This window comes from Chionomys nivalis, chromosome 11 (assembly GCF_950005125.1).
Source record: "Chionomys nivalis chromosome 11, mChiNiv1.1, whole genome shotgun sequence".
Classification (NCBI taxonomy): Eukaryota; Metazoa; Chordata; class Mammalia; order Rodentia; family Cricetidae; genus Chionomys; species Chionomys nivalis.
Genome location: NC_080096.1, coordinates 32,266,677 through 32,287,576, shown reverse-complemented (window position 1 = coordinate 32,287,576; position 20,900 = coordinate 32,266,677). Strand labels below are relative to the sequence as shown.

At 46.6% G+C, this 20,900-nt stretch overlaps 1 protein-coding gene across 3 annotated transcripts in view; it reads right to left on the bottom strand.

Annotated features, from left to right (window-relative positions):
• St3gal3 (ST3 beta-galactoside alpha-2,3-sialyltransferase 3) overlaps positions 1 to 20,900 on the bottom strand; it is a 220,504-nt gene that overhangs the window by 173,154 nt on the left and 26,450 nt on the right. The gene's annotated exons all lie outside the window — the stretch shown is intronic.

Here is a 20,900-nt window from a genome sequence, read left to right as displayed (position 1 = left end):
TCATACTGAGTTTTAAGAGTTGTGTTTTCTGGTAAAAATTCTTCGCCATTCGAGAAGTTAATGACTGCTTACTTACAAGTTTCTTCTCTTCTTTTTTGAAGTGTTAGGGATCCGACCTGGGAGGGCCTCGTGCATCTAGGCAAGTAAGCTACTACTGCGCTATGCGGCCAGCCTGAATTTTTTGTTTTGTTTTGATGCATATCTATTTGTGTACATATTCACGTCTAGGTGGGTACATGTGCATGTACGTGTGAAAGCGTGTGAGGCCAGAGGCCAACCTAGGTGTCATCCACACCCTTTGAGACGGGCTCTTTCACTAGCCTGGAGCTCACGGGTTCGGCAACACTGGCCAGTGAGCCCCAGTGGCTCCTGTTTCTACTCCCCACGACTAGGACTATATGCACCCACCAATATCCTGGTACTTTTCACTTGCATTCTGAGGACTTGAACTCTGGTCATCATGCTCACGAGGCAGGAACTCTACCAGCTGAGCCATCTTCCCAGCCCTGACCGACCGACCCTTTCCTACAGCAGTGACACCACAACGCCAGCCGTGGTGTCTTGGGCTTTCAATCCTAACACTGAGGAGGCTCAGGCAAGCCCTGTGCCATGAATTCCTGGTCAACCCGAGCTGGCCTGGAGTGAGACCCTGTCTCCAAAACAAAGCAAACAACGACAACAAAACCAGACTGACAGATAATTTACAATGGGGCTATGTCCCATCAATCCATAGTTAATCGGGAAAGATATTTAAGTTGAAATGCATGCAGTGGACGGCCTGGAGAATAGGGCTCAATGGTTAAGATCACACATCGTTCTTCTAGAGGACTCCAGTTCGATTCTCAGCACCCATGTCAGGCAGCTCATAACTCCCTGCAATTCCAGCTCCAGTGGATCCCACATGTCTGGCCTCCATGGGTGCCTGCACTTACATGCACACACATGCACATGCATACACACACACACACACATGCACACATAGTCTGGTGGTGCCTGATTTTAATCCCAGCATTTGTGAAGGACAGGCAAGTGGATCTCTATAGCTCAAATCCAGCCTGGTCTACAGTGAGTTTTTAAACCAGTCAGGGATAGACAGTGAGACCCTGCCCCATCCCACACACACACTCCAAAAAAAGGCTTACAACTACCTACAACTCCAGGTTCAGGGAGACCCAACACCTCTGCCCCTGTGGGTACCTGTTGTGGTGGTTTGAATGAGAATGGCCCTATAAATTTGAACCCTTGGTCCCCAGCTGATGGAACTGTCTGGGAAGGATTAGGAGATGTGGCCTTGTTGGAGGAGGTGTGTCACTGGGGTGGACTCTGAGGTCCCAAAAATCCACACCATGTCTAGTCTGTCTCCCTCTCTGCCTCTCCCTTCCCCCTTCCTCTCTTGCGATCATGGATCGTGTATAGCTCTCGGGCACTACTCCAGTGCCAAGCCTGTCGGCCTGCCTGCCGCCATGCTCCCCGCCATGACGTCACGGACTATACTAGCCTCTGAAACTGTGAACCCCAAATAAACACTTTCTTTCCTGAGCTGCCTTGGCGGGGGCGCTTTGTCACAGCAGCAAAGTGACCAAGACAGCTCCTAAACTCACGTCCACGTCATCCACACGCAGACACAAGCAGCACTAACAATCATTTAAAACTTGAGCCGGGGTGGTGGCACACACCTTTAATTCCAGCACTCGGGAGACAGAGGCAAGAAGATCTCTGTGAGTTTGTGGCCAGCGTGATATACAGAGTGAGTTCTAGGACAGCCGGAGCTACATGGTAAGATCCTGTCTCAATACAAGCAAACAAAGCGAACAAACAAGCAAAAACGGTGATGCAATGTCCCTACTGTGTCAAACACGCTACCCTTAGGCTATCTTATTAAACACGCTCGACACTCACGTTGCCCACTATAGTTCAGCAAAATCATCTCACACAATACCTGTGCAATAATGTGCTGAACATTTGGTGCAATGCTTTGGATACAGTACTACAGGTGAGAAGCAGGTGACTGAGTGGGGACTTTTAAGATTTATTTTGATGGATGTGCATGTGTGTGTGTGTGTGTTCACCTGAGTTTATAGGCATCACACATGTGCAGGAGCTCTCAGGGGACAGACTGCATGGTGCCACCTTGCTCCACTGTAAAGTTAAAAGGCAAACTGTAAATTCGATGGTTGTCATTTGTCTTTTGTTTGAAACCTATTCAGATTACTATGCCATAAGCAAACTTCTGAAAGTCAGCCAACGAACAGACCCCACTCAGCTCATGGAATTCACAAGGAAAGGTCAGCCAACCCCAAAGTGTCACCGTTTTTAATGACTACAGAAAAATAGCAGTACTAAAACTTGTCTGGCTTTCTAATATTTTTTAAAAAAATTTCTGGAGCCGAGTGGTGGTGGCACACACCTCTAATCCAAGCACTCAGGAGGAAAAGGCAGGTGGACATCAGTGAGTTCATGGCCAGGCTGGTCTACAGAGGAAGTTCCAGGGCAGCCAAAGTCATACAGAGAAACCCTGTCTCCGAGCAATAACACTTTTGGGGATATACCCAAAGGATCCTCAATCGTGCCACAAGGACATATGCTCAACTATGTTCATAGCAGCAGTCTTTGTCATAGCCAGAACCTGGAAACAACCTAAATGCCCCTCGACTGAAGGGTGGATAAGGAAAATGAGGTACATTTACACAATGGAGTACTACACAGCAGAAAAAATAATGACATCTTGAAATCTGCGGGCAAATGGAAGGAGCTAGAAAACCTCATATTGAGCGAGGTAACCCAGACCCAGAAAGACAATTATCACATGTACTCACTCATAAGTGGCTTTTAGACACAAAGCAAAGAAAAACCAGCCTACAATTCACAATCCCAGAGAACCTAGACAACAATGAGGACCCTAAGAGACACATACATGGATCTAATCTACATGGGAAGTAGAAAAAGACAAAATCTCCTGAGTAAATTGGGAGCATGAGGATCATGGGAGAGGGTAGAAGCAGAGGGGAAAGGAAGGGAAAGCAATGGAGAAAAATATATAGCTCAATAAAAACAATTTAAAAAAAGAAACCGTCTTGAAAAACAAAACAAAAAAATTGTTTAGTAAGTTTGATGGTTAAGCTTCCTGATGACTGTTAAGAGTCTTTGTGTGAGAGTAAACACTTACGCTAATATTTTATATACTAACTCAGCTAACAACAAAAAATTCATTAAATATCACTATAAACACAATTTCATGAAAAACTGTGTTTCACAAAAGAAGGTGAGACCTTACTTTATATTTTTGTAAATTTCTCCAGTTTTCATCTTAGTCTGATTTGAACGTGCAATGTTTCCCACAGACTCCCAGGTGTGAACACCTGCTCCTTCTGTGCTGTGCTGTGTGGGGAAGCTGGGGCACCTCTAGGAGGTTAGGGTGGGGGCTGGCTAGACGAAGTGGGCTTCTGGAGAGTGGGCCTCACTGGTTACAACCCAGCACTCACTCAGCTTCCTGACCCATACATATGAAGAAATCCGACCAGAACCTCTGCTAAATCGCCTCCATCCTGTATGGTATTTCCAGCTTTTGTTAAACAAGTAACTGATACAGAAGCCTGGAATAGAGAAGAGTCGTCATCACTCTGCACCCTGGTCTCGCAGGGGAACTTGGCAGCAACATCTAAACGTAGATTCTACATGATGCTTTTTTTTGTTTTGGTTTTTTGAGATAGGATTTCTCTATGTAACACCTCTGGTTGTCCCGGAACTAACTCTGTAGACCAGGCTGGCCTCGAACTCACAGAGATCTACCTGCCTCTGCCTCCTGAGTGCTGGGATTGAAGGTGTGTGACTACCGCCGACTATGGGGCTAATTTTTTCAAGCACGCACGCACGCAGACTGCAAGTGTTTGCAGGGTCATGAAGGCTGGCCCCAAACCTCTAGAAACCTGGTGAGTCCAGGCAACGGTTAGCAGGGCTCGATTTCTTGCCTGGAACTCTGGAGTGGGCTGTGCAGGAGGATGCCCATGTGAGGAACGTGGGACACTCGCTAAAGAGAGCTGCAGACAGTGGGTGGAGCCATCCCGAGGGGCCATGGAAACAAAGCAGCCCTGCCAGACTCCCACCACCACCTGAGACCAAACCGGTCCCAGCAATTGTGCTTTCCCTACCAGGCTGAACTGTAGGCCCCAGACCAGAGAGCTGTAGGAGCAGGGCCATCCAAATCCATTGGTGCGCAGATGTGGTGAGCCCCGGAGTCAGATACAGTGCCATCGACTGCCCTGCTGAGGCCCAGCCTTCTTCGGTCCAGTCCCCCACTGCTGTTCCTACCCCTGTCCTTCCGAATGGGAATGTTTACCCTGTGCCTTGTGTACTGAAAGTATTGGCACTGATTTATGTTTTGGTTTTCATTTTCCAGGGGCTCAAAGCTAACCCTTTGCCCTGAGTGTCAGAAGGGACTCTGGACCTTTGACCAGTGTCTATGGGACTTCTGGAGTGAAGTTGACTGCACTTTGCACTGGAGCTGGGGAACCAGGTGAGAAATGTCATGGCTGGACCATGCAAGGTCCCTACCCGTGGTCTCGAGTTGGTGGTGGGAGTCTGTGGCAGGGCTGTTTTGGGGAGATGATAGAACATTCAGGAGGTGGGGAATCGGTAGGTTGCTGGGAAAAGGTCTCAGTTCCAGCCCCAGCTCTCTGCTTCCTGAGCAGTGAGGAGGAGGAGAGGAAGTCACACCACCAGCCCCAGCTGCTCCAGGCCACCTCAGCCACCAAGACTTCCCACCATGGACTGTATCCCTTTAAACTGAGAGCCAAACAATGACACCCTCCCCCCAACACACACACCCTGCAGGTTGTTTCTGTCAAGTGCTACGTCACAAAGACAGGGACAGTAATAAAGGGGACTGTGTCCTGCGGTGTTCGTACATTCAATCTTACAAATCTCTATTGTGAGTGGAGCACACACAATCAATCTCTCATAGAAAGACAAAAAACCAAGAAGGATTACAGTTAACTTCTCCACATTGCCATGGATGGTCTTGGATGCTAATCAAAACTAAAACCTAATTTTAAAATGCAATTTTGGACGGCTCTCAGAGGGCGGTGTTCTAGGATCCATGTCATTAAACCTACGGATATCATCCGCTGTGGATAGCTCTTTCAGCCGTGGATGGTTTCGTCTCTTTCTAGGGGAGGGGAATGGGAAGAGGGTGTCACTGTTCCTCAGGGTTATGACCATCTTCCCACATCCCCCAGTGACCACACCACATAGCCACACTCGTTACTATCACTAGGGGTGGAAACGGAAGGGTGCTTAGACAACCGAGCTGCGGGCCTGCGGCACCTGCTGTGATGTAACTGTTTCCTCTGGCCTAACAGGACCATCCATCAAGGAACAGAGTGCTGTCCTGACCTACAGGATACTTTGGCACCACAAACAAGGAAAGAAAACAAGCAAAATACAGGGACAGAAAGGCCTGTGGTAATAGCAATGAAGGGGTTAACATCCCCTTACAAGAGGGGGGTAGGTCCCCAGACTCAGCTGACAATCTGTCCTCCACCCCTTATTCTGTCCTCCCAGCTAACTTGGGGGGGTGCTGGACTACGGAGGGGACCTATCTGAGGTGAATTTGTGTTTTCAGATCTCCCCAGGAAAAGTCACACAAGAGCAGCAGATACAAGTTCTCCAGGATTCTAATCGCCTGGAAGCTGTTTTGTTGCTGTAACACAGCCGGTGGCTTCCTTTTGGACGCAGGCTTACCTCACTCATTTCTGAGAACAGGTCACCCTTCCTTGACCCTAGATACCCAGATAACCATCGTTTGCCTATGAGTCATTTCTCCAAGACAGCAGTTAGCTCAGCTTGCAATGCAAGGCACACACAAGCAGTCTGAAGACAGAACACCTCAGGGTCTGTGGGGCGCTGTGGCGTTTCTGCTCTTTATCACACCGCATTTGGGTAAAATGATTACATCCAACAGTCAGCACTAATGAACTTCTGTCTGTTTCACCAAGAATGTCAAGTAAAATTGGCTTTTCAACAAAAGCTGAATGGCCTACACTGTTTGGTGCCCTGCTTTAATCTACTCTGTGGGGCGAGTGATCTTCCCCTCTATCACTCTGTGGTATCAGTGTGGAAAGCAGAGCAACAGGCAACAGGCTTCTTACTAATATGAAACCGCCGGGAAGGAACACCGCGCTGCCCTCAGAAACAACACAGATGCACAGGTCCCTGCCTCACGTGTCAACACAGCCCACTGTTCAGTCCCTCAGAAACAACATGGATGTACAGCTCCCTGCCTCATGTGTCAACACAGCCCCCTGTTCAATCCAGGTACTGGGAGCTTTCCTTCTATACTACTTTTTCTGCATTGACTTTCCTGCTTCTTCCTCACCCCTCTTATTACACAAGAGGGCGCAAGAACCCCTAGAGGTGTAGTTACAGGCCCTTCTGAAGGATCTGAGTTCAGGCTACTGAACTTGGATTCTCTGCAAGGGCACCAAACACTCCTGACCACTGAACCATCTCTCCAGACCCTTCAATAGGTTAATTTCTAATTAGCTTAACAAGGGTATCAATTATCTGTATACACTACCACCAGACAATGCAAGAAAGACGTTCAACTCCTGACACTCTCCCTGTTCAGATCTTACCAGCAGCTGGCAACATAACACCCTCCTCAGTTTGTGATGATGCCAGGCACTGACTGGGCAGCACTGCCTAGAGGGTTGAATCAAGGTCCGCTTAGATTTACACCCGTGTTTACCGCTTTCTTTGCCCATTCCTTCCTGCAATCCCTCCTAGTAGTTCAAACTCTGTCAGCCCTTTATTGGCAGTGAACGTCCTCCAGCGTGGCTCTCGTTCTTAAACGATGGTTTCACTGCCCATACAGTGCGCACGCGCGGGCGACATCCTGATTTCTTTAATAATAAAACAGTTCATCCTCGTCTGGATTGTAGTGCTCTTGAGACGCCAACTCTAACCAAGCAGCATCCTTCAGGGGTAATTTTTTTACTCTCCGGCTGTTTTTCAGACAGCACCGCCAAATTACAATTCCTATATAACAAACTGCCCCTCTAGAAGGTGTACACGTTGGTATTGGCACTTAGACAGTCATAGCCTGTGACTTGCTGTGTGACATCACAAGCTAAGGAGCATACACCAACCCTGTGCTCTCAGGCCCCACTCATTCATGAGACCCTGGTCTGCTTTCGGTCACAAAAATCACTTTGTATTTTATAGATTCTGCATAAATATGATTACATGCCATGCCCCTTATATCCAGCTTCTTTCACTCAGAATAATTATTGGAGATTCGTGTAAGCAATTACAAGCAGGCATTGTCTGCTCTTCTGAATCCTGAGCGGCATGCCCACTGTGTAGACATGCCACAATTTACTGCTCAGGTTGTTTCCAGTTCGGGCTATTGTAATAAAAGTCGCTAAGGCCACTCGGCATGGGTTTGGGCATGGACATACGCTTTCATTTCTCTTAGTGTCGTATGGCTGGAGGGATGCTGGCTGAATGCTAATTTGCAAAATATTGCCAATTGGTTTCCAAAGTGGCTGCGGCATTTCACATCCCCACCGGTTGTCTTATCGCCACTGTGGTTGCTGGCGTGTTGCTAACCTGATAGAGTCTTTTAATTTTCGACATTCTAAAGGTTTATTAGAGCAGTCCATTACCACGGCTTTAATTTGCGTTTCCCCTAATTACTAATATGGTGAGCAGTTTTTCAAATGATTACCTGCCATCTGTAGGTCTACTTTAGTGAGGCGCCTATTTGTACCTCTGCCCAGTTTTAATTGGCCCTTTGTCTTCCTGTCCTGGGTTGTAAGACTTCGTAAGTGTTCAAGAATACATAACATTAAAGTAGGAGGCAGGCCGTGGAAAGAAGGACAGACAGGCTGTGGACAAAGGGACAGACAGGGCGTGGACAGATGAAGGAAGAGAGTATTGGGGGGTGTAGCAAAAATCTACCTACTATGTGGAACTCTGTGTGTGTTTGTGTGTGTTTGTGTGTGTGTGTGTGTGAGTGTGTGTGAGTGTGAACAGAGAAATAATGAGGCTGGAGAGCGGTTAAGAGCACTGACTGTTCTTCCGAAGGACCCAGGTTCAATTCCCAGCACCCAGACAGCTCACAAGTGTCTGTAACTCAGTTCCAGGGACCCAACACTTTCTTCTGGCCGCCACAGGCACTGTGCAGACAGGATGCATATGCATACACATAAAATAAAATAACCTTTTTTTTTTTAAAAAAAAAAGTAAGTAAAAATGTGTAATGGTTTATTTGTTGAGACAGTACCTCCATGTAGCCCAGGCTGGCATGGAACTCACTATGTAGCCAAGGATGACCCTGAGCATCTGACCTTCTGCCTTCATTTCAAAGTGTTAGGGTTACAGATGTGATCCACCATGCTTGCCCAAAAACAAGCAGACTTTTTTTTTAAAAGATTTATTTATTTATTTTATGTATATAGGTGTTCTATCTGTATGTATGACTTTATGCCTTAAGAAGAGGGCATCGGATCCCTCTGCAGATGGTTGTGAGCTACCATGTGGTTGCTCGGAATTGAACTCAGGTCCTCCGGAAGAGCAGCCAATGCTCTTAACCACTGAGCCATCTCCAGCCCCCAACAAGCAGACATTTTGAAATGACTTCTGTCTATGTAACCCAGGCTGGCTTTGAGGTCTTTCTTCTTCAGCCCCTGAAGCTGCAGCACCATGTTCTGCTAAATAAAGTACAATATACTGAGTCTTCCTTCCTTCTTTTTTCTTTCTTTCTTTTCTTTTCTTTTCTTTTTTTTTTTCTCTTTTTAAGAGATAGGGTTTCTTTGTGTAGCCCTGGCTGTTCTGGAACTCACTCTGTAGACCAGGCTAGTCTTGAACTCACAAAGATCCACCTGCCTCTGCACCTTGGCCACTTGGGTCCCCCGACCCCTGCACCTCTCGGTTCCACAGTCCTTCTCCTGACTCAGGGGAATCACCCATTTCCAGTCAATGTTGTAGCTGGCAAGAAGTCAAAGTTTGGATTTCTTCTGCAATCATTAAGTGAACAAACTGTACTGTCTCCACTGAATGGCTCTGGCCACACACGTGTGGATCTATTTCTAGCCTCTATTGTCCCATTGATCTGCATGTGTACTTTATACAACACTCCCAGGCGACGTGAACCCCCTATCTTCTGTCTGAAAACATCTTTACTACCCAAGGATCTCTGCACTTCACGTGAATTTTAAAATCCATTTCCAATTTCTACCAAAAAATAAGAGAAAAATCTCATAAAAATAAATGGTTGAGGATTCTGACTGAAAATGATATTGAACTTTAAAACAAATTGGGGCGGTTCAGTGTTCTCTACCTCAATATTCCCTCATCCTCACTGCAGCGTCCCGAGGGCTCATGAACCTGCTGGTCATGGTGGTTGATATGGCTGTCCTAGCTGTTGTGGAAAGTACAGACACACAGAAACAACTGCCCCACTGTCCTCAGTGAGTGCCACACCCCCACTGTCGTGAGTGACATAAATCAGGCATGGTGTCTTCCCTCTTTCCCACCCACCTGCTAAGGCAGCATCCTGTTATATTGACAGTTTGGATCCTTTAAGTCACATTTGCTTTTGGAGGTGGGATTTTTCCAATCAGTTCTACTGGGAGAATTTACATACGGTAAGTAGTATTAAAGCATACAACATAAAGAGCTTTGACAGGTAACATATTCACAGAGCCCTCAGTGCAACCTGTATGTATGTAGCTCATTCCCATCTGGCTCAAAAACTCCGTGTGTCCTTGTGCAATCCGCCCTCCTGTCACTTTTCCTGCAGAGGACGCTGACCGGCTTCTCAGTTACAACTAGCTTCCTTTTTTAATGAATGGAGCCATGATGTAAGTACTCCTTTAAAGGTTACTTTTAATTAATTAATGTGTATGTGAGGGGGGTGTTGTGGGGGGGCGGGGCATGCACCTGTCACAAGTATAGCTGTCAATGGATAACTTTCGGGAACTGACTCTCTACTTCCACCACCTGGGTCCTGGCAGCAAGTGCCTTTACCCACTGAGCCATCTTGCTGGCCAGCAAAGTGTGTTCTTTTATACCTAGTTTCTTTAGCTCAGAAGGAGTTTGATAGTTACCCATGGTATTGCATGTATCAATTGGTTCTGGTGTATCTTTGTACGTATGTGTACAAACATGCTTACTGGTGTGTACATGTGTGGAGGTCAGAGACTGACACTGGGTGGCCTCCTCTAGCATTCCCTACCTAATATTTTGAGGTAGGGTCTCTCACGGAAGATGTAACTGACCAGACATTACACCTGGGGGGCAGAGGCTCCCTGTGAGTGTGAGGTCATCCTGGTCTCCATAGAGAGTTCCAGGCCAGTCGGGGCTATAAAATGAAATCCTGTCTCAAAACAACAAGAAACACACACACAACCTGGAACCCGCCTTCTGGTTAGACTAGTCTTTCTGGCCAGCAAGTTTCTGGGATCCAACTATCTCTGCCTCCCCAGGGCTGGGATCACAGGTGTGGGCTACGTCCAGTGTTTAACACAGGTGCCAGGCAGGTGTGGGCTACGTCCAGTGTTTAACATGGGTGCCAGGCAGGTGTGGGCTACGTCCAGTGTTTAACACGGGTGCCGGGCAGGTGTGGGCTACATCCAGTGTTTAACACGGGTGCTGGGCAGGTGTGGGCTATGACCAGTCTTTAACATGGGTGCCAGGCTGGTATGGGCTACGTCCAGTGTTTAACACGGGTGCCAGGCAGGTGTGGGCTATGTCCAGTGTTTAACATGGGTGCCAGGCAGGTGTGGGCTATGTCCAGTGTTTAACACGGGTGCCAGGCAGGTGTGGGCTAGGCTTCCAAGGTGCTGAAACTGCTGCCGTGAGCCGCAGCACCTGATGGTGTTCTTTCGGTTTACAAAACGGAACTGTCTTAGTCTCGTTCATCTATCAGTTCAAACAGGGCTTTCTTTTTACATGCTGTCCAGGTCTTATGTCTGTAGCTTTTTGCTTCAAAATGCTGTGGTATCACTATGACATCATCCTGATCCTTGCCCACTCACCTCCACCCTCTGAGAGGAGATTCACTCATCCTCCAGCTACTTGGTCCACTCTGCATGCCTCTGATGAGCTGCGCAGTGTATAAAAGGGAAAGGGGGCTTGCCAGGTGAAATAGCTCTCATACACATCCTTACATCAATCCTATCACATGGCTCTCCAGAACTGTACCATCTTCCCGCTGCCAGTCAAGAATACAGGTTATAGGGGTTTCACATTCTTAGACATCATTCAGCTTTCTAATTCTTGCCAAAGAGGTAGAAAGTGGTATTTTGTTTTAACTTGAATATTTCATAGCCTGAGAGTTTATCTCTTCCCATGCCTAGCCTAAGGAGTATCATAATTCTTTAAAATGCCTATTCCAACTCTTTGTCCATTTCCTATGGCAATATTGAGACCCCCACCCCTTTCTATCTCTGGTTAGGGTCACACAGCCCAGTCTGGCCTTGAACTCAGACCTTCTAACTTTGCTGCCAACCTTCCTTGATATTGGGATTTGGGGTGTGCACCACCACACTGGCTTCCATGCAGTTCTGGGGGTCACAGCAGGGCTTCCTGCATACTAAGCAAGCCCTCTCCCAAGTGTGCTGCAACCCATTGGGGTATCTGCTTCTTGACTACAGCTCTCTGCATGCCCGAAACACCATCGCTCACCAGTTTCAACATTGACGCTTCTCTTCCTGGCATACCATCTGCATGTTAATTGTGTCTGTGGGACCCTTAAAACACCAAGTCTTTACATTTAATTTAAGACAGTTCAACATTTTCTCCCTATGAGTTTGTGTGATTACTGCTTGTCTTTTGTTTCTGTTTTGTTTTCATGGTCTTGTGTAGCCCAGACTGGCCTTAAACCGGCTCTGCAGCTAAGGACGATCCTTCTTCCTGCACCTTCCAAGTGCTGAGACCACAGTGCACGCCATGTCCAGCTAGGACATCTGCATTTAAGGCTTTGTTTTTGTCCTCCCCAAGACACTCCGCTGTGACTGTCAGCGTGATTACAACTAGAAGTTTCTGAGGGATTAATAAAGAGTGGGGAAGATGGGTGGGTGGCACCATTTCAGGCTAGGGGACTGGACAGAGGGGGGCAGAGGAGAAAGAAGTGGGCACCGCTCTGGTTCCTGATTGCCCTGCTGTCTGCGTTCCACACCTGCCCAGCCGCTGATCCTCTCCCTGTTGCTTTCAACAACCAGCACCATCCCTAAGCAATCCTTTACTTCCTTCTAAGTGACTGTTCTCCTTGGAAATCTTCTCTTCTCAAGGTTTTCTTTTTAATTGCGAGTTTGCGTGCGTGCGTGCGTGCGTGCGTGCGTGCGTGCGTGTATGAGTGTAGGTGCCCAGGGAGGACAGGCGAGTGTGACTGGCTTCCCCTGGAGTCGCAGGCACACATATGTGGGTCCTAGGAATCGAACCTGGGTCCTCTGCAAGAGGCAGTGCATGCTGCCAACTGCAGTCATCTCCTTCACTGACTCTGAAAGCTTGAGGCTCCTTTAAAGTCTACCTTTGTGTGTGGGTTTCCCAGAAGCAGGTCTCCTGAGCTCTTTCACTGAGATGTGCACCCTGCTGTTCATAGTGCCCGCATCACACTTACTAAATCCCTGCAGCAGGGTGTCTGTCTCCACTCTCTAATTTTCAAATCGTTCTCTTTTTTCCCTTCCTGTGTTAGCAGCATCACTAATGCCTTTCACTGTCTGACACTAAAAATGCCTTCATATATGAGAGGAAAGAGCCCCTCGGTGCTCCAGAGAGAGGTCAACCTGGATGTGCATAGTTTCAAAGACACAGGAGAAGCTCCTGCAAGCCCAGAAGGGAGAGAACAATGGCAAAGGTCAGACGTCTAGACAAGAGGGCTGGAGCAGGGCTTTAGAACCTGAGAAGAGTGTGGATGACTAAGGCTGTCAACAGCAAAGGAAGGAGATAAGAGAACTATCAGAATTTCCCATCACATACACAACAAAGATGGGTGATTCTGGGGCTGGGGTATGGCCCAGCTGATAGAGTGCATTGCATGCCTAAAGTCCTGTGTTCAGTCCCCAGCAGCTTATAAAAATAAGGAGTGGGTGACACACACCTGTAACCTAAACAACGCAGGAGATGGAGCAGAAGGATCAGTGGTTCAAAGCCATCCTCCACTCTAAAGAGAGTTTGAGGCCAGTCTGGGCCACATGAGACCTTGTTTCAAGCGGAAAAAAGTTGTGATTTGAGAACAGCACACTGATAGGTTTTCCTAATGGTCCAAAACTGACCCGAAAATACAAGTTCCTTCTTCATGACACAAAGTCCCCCACATGGCTTCACTTTTGTTCATAATTACACATTACCTACAGAAAAAAATACTGAACTATAAAAATCAGATATAAGTAAAACCAGAAGGAGCCTAGAGTGCCCTGCAAAATGAAGTCAGTATCTCCTGAGCAGTCGGTTGACAGGACGCGTGGCAATGAACCCCTGCGCTCAGACAGCTCCTCTCCGCCCACATTCTGACCCTTGCTCTAGAATCAGCACGTTTCCAGTACTGCCGCAAATTGTGCATAGTGAGAAATCACAGTTATTTTTGCTTAAGTTTCAGATTTGAGTCAGTACGGCCATGAATTTCTTGGTTATGGGCTGCTTAGAACTCTACAGTTAGTCCCAGCATACATTGACCACAGTTAGTCCCAGCACACACTGACTACAGTTAGTCCACTGCACACTGACTACAGTTAGATCCACTGCACACTGACTACAGTTAGTCCACTGCACACTGACTAGTTAGTCCACTGTACACTGACTAGTTAGTCCCAAGCACACACTGACTACAGTTAGTCCACTGCACACTGACTACAGTTAGATCCACTGCACACTGACTACAGTTAGTCCACTGCACACGGACTACAGTTAGTCCACTGCACACTGACTACAGTTAGTCCACTGCACACTGACTACAGGTAACACCCAGTGCACACTGACTACAGTTAGTCCGACTGCACACGGACTACAGTTAGTCCACTGCACACTGACTACAGTTAGATCCACTGCACACTCACTACAGTTAGTCCCAGTGCACACTGACTATAGTTAGTCCCAGCATACATTGACTACAGTTAGTCCACTGCACACTGACTACAATTAGTCCTAGCACACACTGACTACAGTTAGTCCACTGCACACTGACTACAATTAGTCCTAGCACACACTGACTACAGTTAGTTCACTGCACACTGACTACAGTTAGTCCACTGCACACTGACTACAGTTAGTTCACTGCACACTGACTACAGTTAGTCCATTGCACACTGACTACAGTTAGTCCACTGTACACTGACTACAGTTAGTCCACTGCACACTGACTACAGGTAAGACCCAGTGCACACTGACTACAGTTAGTCCCACTGCACACTGACTACAGTTAGTCCCAGCGCACACTGACTACAGTCAGTCCTAGCACACATTGACTACAGTTAGTCCCACTGCACACTCACTACAGTTAGTCCACTGCACACTGACTACAGTTAGTCCACTGCACACTGACTACAGTTAGTCCACTGCACACTGACTACAGTTAGTCCCACTGCACACTGACTACAGTTAGTCCACTGCACACTGACTACAGTTAGATCCACTGCACACTGACTACAGTTAGTCCCAGTGCACACTGACTATAGTTAGTCCCAGCGTACATTGACTACAGTTAGTCCACTGCACACTGACTACAGTTAGTTCACTGCACACTGACTACAGTTAGTCCACTGTACACTGACTACAGTTAGTCCACTGCACACTGACTACAGGTAAGACCCAGTGCACACTGACTACAGTTAGTCCCACTGCACACTGACTATAGTTAGTCCACTGCACACTGACTACAGTTAATCCCACTGCACACTGACTACAGGTAAGATCCAGTGCACACTGACTGGCCTTCAGATGGCTGTGGGGTACTGATAAGGGATGTGCAGAAGGAAAGACAGTTCCAGACCTAAGGACTCTGTGTATTACACAGGTGGGGGTCAGACCCCTAGACACCAATTGCTGAGTGCAGACCTGTTTCCATTCAGCACCAACTAACTTAAAACTCAATCTTCCCATGGAAAGAGATGGTGTGCCTTTAATCCTACTATTTAGGAGGCAGAAGCAGGTGGATCTCTGTGGGGTTGAGGCCAGCCTCGTCTACATAGCCAGTTCTAGGCCAGGCAACGCTGCATCTTGAGATCCTGTCTCTAAACAAACAAAACTCCAAAGCCCTGGTTTTCCCATCTGTAAAACTGGGTAAGAATGATCAAGCGAAACATTAGGAATGTGCTAAGCCACATGCATCTCAACTTTAAAATGTGGAAGTACTACCAAATACACATACCAGGGCCAAAGCAAGCAAGCAAGCTGGCGTTGATGGCACAGACACTAGTTACCTCCTAACTACAGAGATGGAGGCAGAAGATAAGGAAATCTAGATCACTCTTAGCTACAAATCAACTTTGAGGCCATCCTGGGCTACGTAAGACCTGTTCTCATACACACACACACACACACACACACACACAAAGTAAGAAACGAAAGCTTCGCTCAAAGAACATGAATCTTCAACATATTTTAGTAGGGACTGGAGAGATGGGTCAGTGTGAAGAGAACTTATTGCTCTCCTACCGGACTCGAGTTTGATTCCCAGCACCCACGTGGCAACTCATAGCCATCCGCAACTCTAGTTCCAGGGGATCTGACATCCTCTGCTGACCTCTGTGGGCAACAGGCACATAAGTGGTATACATGTATGCATGGAGGCAAAACACCCATAAACATAACATAAGTAAATCATAAATCTCAATTTTAAAAAATTTACGCAAGTTCTTAGAATATATTAAAATATAAGTTTAAGTGTGATAGTGTGTGCCTACAATTCCAGCACTTGGGAGGCTGAGGTGGGAGAATTTGAGGCCCAAGAGCTGTGAATAACAGGCCACATGGTGAGGCTGTAATGCAATAAATAAATAAATATCAACAATTTAAAACTAAATTTTAAAAAATCCCTATCATGGCTGCTGAATTTTGGGGACAGATACAGGGGCCTGCTAGGAATAGGACTTCTAAAATGCAAATGTGTCTGGAAGGCTATGGTGCAGGGCCACTTTTGCTGGCTATAAGCAAAGTCTCCCGAACCAAAGATAGCACACAGCTCAAAGTGTTTATGCCCAAGATGAAACCAGAGATGTACTTATGTGTTTATACGAAGCCAAAAACAACACAGTGACTCCTGGAGGCAAACCAAACAAAGCCAGTGATCAGGGGAAAGGTGATCTGGGGAGCTTGGGCCCATGGCAACAGTGGCATGGTTCGTGTCAAATTCCTACAACGGCCACTGGGCACAGAATCTGTGTGAGGCTGCACCCCTCCCAGATATAAACGAGTGAAAAACAAATAAAGGTGCATTTGTAAAAAACAGAAAACATAAAAACAAAACCAAAAGCAAAACCACCCATCACATATACTGAAAATACGTTATTTGTTTTAACTTTGCTTAAAATTTTACAATTTCTTTCATATAAAAATTTAATCGCCAAGAGTAGCATCTTCCATTTTCCTTTTATGATTCCCGACCTGATGTCATGACAATGAACTCTTTCCAGCCTTAATATTACACTCTTTATAACCTTGATATGGAATTGATTTTTGTGTGAGATATGAGAAGGATTTAACTTGCACTTTTATAACTAAATTAGGCAACGGACTGAAAACAAAGCAGGATAACCCATCACCACCCTCAGATCTCAGTCCCCGTCTCTCAGGACCGCACTTCTGTGTATAAGCTCCTGCACTGCAGGTCACAGGTCCACCGTCCTCCTACGCTGGAGGCGCCGTTCCATTACTGTGCCTCAGAACAGACTCAGATGTCTAGAAGGGCAAGTCTCTTGCCTTATATTATTATTATTACTCTCAATTTTTAAAAAGTTAGGGTCTGGAGAATTGGCTCAGCAGTTAAGAGCACTTATTGTTCTTGTAGGGAACCTGGGTTCGACTCCCAGTACCCACATGATGGCTTACAACCACCTACAATTGTAGTCCCGGGAGATCTAATGCCATCTTCTGACCTCCTGTGGACACCAGGCACACACATGGTGCACTTATACATGCAGATAAAATGTTCACACATATAAAATAATAATGCTAATAAATCTTTAACAAAGAATTACATTTCTTTATCTTGTGTGCATGTCTAGGCACGTGCCAACACGCCACTGTGCACACATGGAGGTCAGAGCACAGCCTGCAGGAGTCTGTACTCTCCTTCTACCACATGGGTGCTGGGGACCAAACTCGGTCAGGGCTTTGCAGCAAGCACCTTAACTCACTGAGCCTTCTTGTTGGCCCCAACTCTTTCTTCTAAAATAAAGATTTTAATGAAATAGATTTAATTTTAAAAAAATACTTTAAAATAAAATTCACACTCACCTAGACAGGTCTTCTGATGTTTGGCAAATATAAACACTTGTGTGGCTCGACCTCAAATGAGATGGGTAGTGTTTTATCATCAGGGAAAATCCCTTCAAGTTCCCACGATCCTCCACACAAATCAATCACTGATGTAATTCTCTATAGCCAAGGACTAGTCTAGCCCTTTCTAGAACTTAATCTAAATGGAATCACGTGATCTATACTCCTTCCTACCTGCTTCTGACACGCGAAGCATGGCCCTGGGATTCCCCAAGTTGTCTCGTGCAACAGTAGCTCGTTCCCGGTTCTCAGTTTTGAGACAAGTAAGTTGCCCAGACTAGCCTTGAAATCACCATGTGGCTCAGCAGATCTTGAGCTTTTGATCTTTTTTTTTAATGTAGTGTTTTGAGACAGGGTTTCTCTGTGTAGCTCTGGCTGCCCTGGAACTCACTCTGTAGACCAGGCTAGCCTCAAACCTGGAGACTGGCCTGCCTCTGCCTCCCCAGTGCTGGGACTGAAGATGAGTCCCATGCCCAGTGAGCTTCTGGTCTTTTAGTGACAGCCTCCTGCGTAGCTATGAGTAAGGACCTGACTACCGGGCTCAGCTTATCTGCTTCTGAAACAGTGTCTTGGCATAGAGCCCTGCCCGCGTCAGCTTCTGGCTGTAGGGTTTGTAAGTGTGTGCACAACACCTCATTCCCACGCTATTTTTTGTCTGAAATAACTTCGTTAAAAGATTTGGTTTTGTTATTTTATTTTTTTGGCTTTTCTGAGTCAGTGACTCAACTGTGTAGCCCTGGCTAGCCTGGCTCGCTATTTAGATCAGGCTGGCCTCAAACTCACAGAGACCTGCCTGCCTTTGCCTCCTGGTGCTGGGATTAAGGGCCTATGCCACCATACCTGGCTTTTAAATTATTTTTAATGGTGTGTGTGTGCGTGTGTGTGCGCATGTGTGTGCGCATGCATACGTGTGTGCGTGTGTATATTTGTGTGAAACAGGTATTCATGGAGACCAAAGCATCTGATTTCTCAAAGCTAGAGCTGAGTCACCTGACATGGATGCTGGGAACTGAACTTGGGTCCTCTGCAAGAGCAGCAACCTCTTTTAACCACTGAGCCATCTCTTTAGCCCTCTCTATGGCACTGTATAAAAAAAACAGGTTGATAACCAGGCTAATCTCAAACTACTCTTTGAAGATAAGCATCTGACCCAGGCCTCTGGTATATGTGTTTATCCAGAAGCTGCCCAAATCAAAGTAGACTGCACCCCTCTACAATAAGCCTTGTAATTGCTAGAACTGCAAAACTTCTACCTGGAAAATACTCACACCTTTAATCCCAGCACTTGGAAGGCAGAGGCAGGCAGCTCTCTGTGAGTCTGAGGCTAGTCCAGTCTACATCATGAGTTCTAGTCCAGCCAGAGCTACATAGCAAGACCCGACACACACACACACACACACACACACACACACACACACACACACACCCCAACCTCCAACAAGGCAACCATCAGGGCCTGCCTCTTTTGCTGAGTGAAGGTCTCTCTGCCTTGGTGTCTCACACAGGCTTGCTCCTCTTCCTCTCAGACTACAATACAGAGATGCCGCAGTGAGACAAACTCAACAACCTATTCCAAATCAAATATCTAAGAGGCTTGAGAGAATGTTGGGAACATTGTGATTACTGGTTAATCAGCTCACAACACAAAATACAGCTGTGGTGACTAAGAATGAGCCACCCAGGCCTTCAGACAGCACACTGGCTGTGAGCAGCTGCCACCGCAACCTAACCAACCTCCATGTTGCCTCCTCAACCTCCCTCCCCACCTTTTTTTTTTTCCTTTTTGAGCCAGAGTTTCACTAGGTGACACAAGCTGTTCTGGACCTCTCTATGTAGACAGGCTGGCCTCAAACTCACAGATCTGCATGCCTCTGCCTCCCGATTACTGTACCGCGTGGGCCGCCAGTTCCAGGTTCTGCCTCTTTTGGAGGTTTTATCCCCGTCTTCCCTCTCATTCCCTCCTTTGCTTTTTAATACCTCCTTGAGAGCCCTTTCTCTCTCTCTTTTTATCAAGTAGAATACAGAACTAAGTCCTCTAAAAAATTTGTTATAGTTTTCGATATGAAACGGGTCTTAAAGATGGGAAATCAGAGTTCAACTCCAGCTCAACTGTGTGGCCCTGGTACACACATTAAGAGGCTGGGGTTTGTCCAACTGGAAAATAAAAATTAAAGACATCTTCACAGACTGGTATTAAGAATTAAATTAGGTGAAATAAAATGTATCTATTGTCTGGATGAATGCCTGCTATTATGGGTCTTCCATAGTGCTAATTCCTTTCTACTTCTCTAGGAAAATATTATTTGATCCTTAGTTATGACTTCGATGGGGATGTTTCCCACTGACATGGAACAACTGTTCAGAATTCTATACTGTCTGATACAGAGGTTCCTTACCTTGGAGCACCCAATCTTAATTCTAAAAATAAATCGAGGCAGAAAAATTTGAATAACTTCTTGAAACACAAAATAGTGATAATTATAAGCTAAGCCTTTTTAAAAACACACACACACAGAGTGTCAGATAGCCCAGGATGACCTTGAACTCACTATGTGGCCAAGGATGACCCTGAACTTCTGATCCTGACTTCACCTTCTGAGTACTCAGATCACAGGTGGGAGCCACCAGAACTAGTTTTATTGGTGCTGGGCGTTGTGCACGCTAGGTAGGCACTCCACCAACTGAGCCCAGTCCCAGCCCAAGCTAAACATTTAAGAGGCACAAACATTCTATACAAAGCCATAAAGATTTTGTATGGCATTTTAAATTTCACCTTAAAATTACCAAAGTAGTAATTTTGGACCATGTGAGAAAAATCTGGTCTGTTTCACAGCCACGGCTGTAGTGTTAGGGCCTCAGGACAGTGGTGGCCAGGTGCCAGCTACATCTTCCACCTCATTTTAACTTTGCCCCAGAGACTGACCCTACTCTCTAGACCAGTTAGTTATATGCTGACATCCAGGAGCTGTCCGTAAAAATAAAACTGGTTTTGAGGAGAATCCGACTAGGCCTGGTTTCCTAAGCCAGGCTAGGATTAAACAAAACGGCAAAGAAGAGCCACGGGGGTTCCCTGTGTGGTGCTTGAAGCTGTAGCCAAGAACGGAATGCGCGGTGATGGGTGTCAAGTAAGGTCATTCTCTCAACTGCATGCCTGTAACACAGAGGACATTGGGGAACAGAAACCAGAACGGTCAGGCCGTGAGGAGGACACTACGTCACACCTGAGACCAGACGCTCACATGGAGGGAAGGGGTTGGGAGTTGCTGGTCACTGGTATTCGAGTTAGACGTAAGTTCAATACCAACGGGCTGAAAAGATGAAGGAGACAGTGTCCCCGGGGGAAACGAAACAAAGACAACACCAAACTGAAAACACAAGGAAAAAGGAAAGATGAAAGTTCTGAG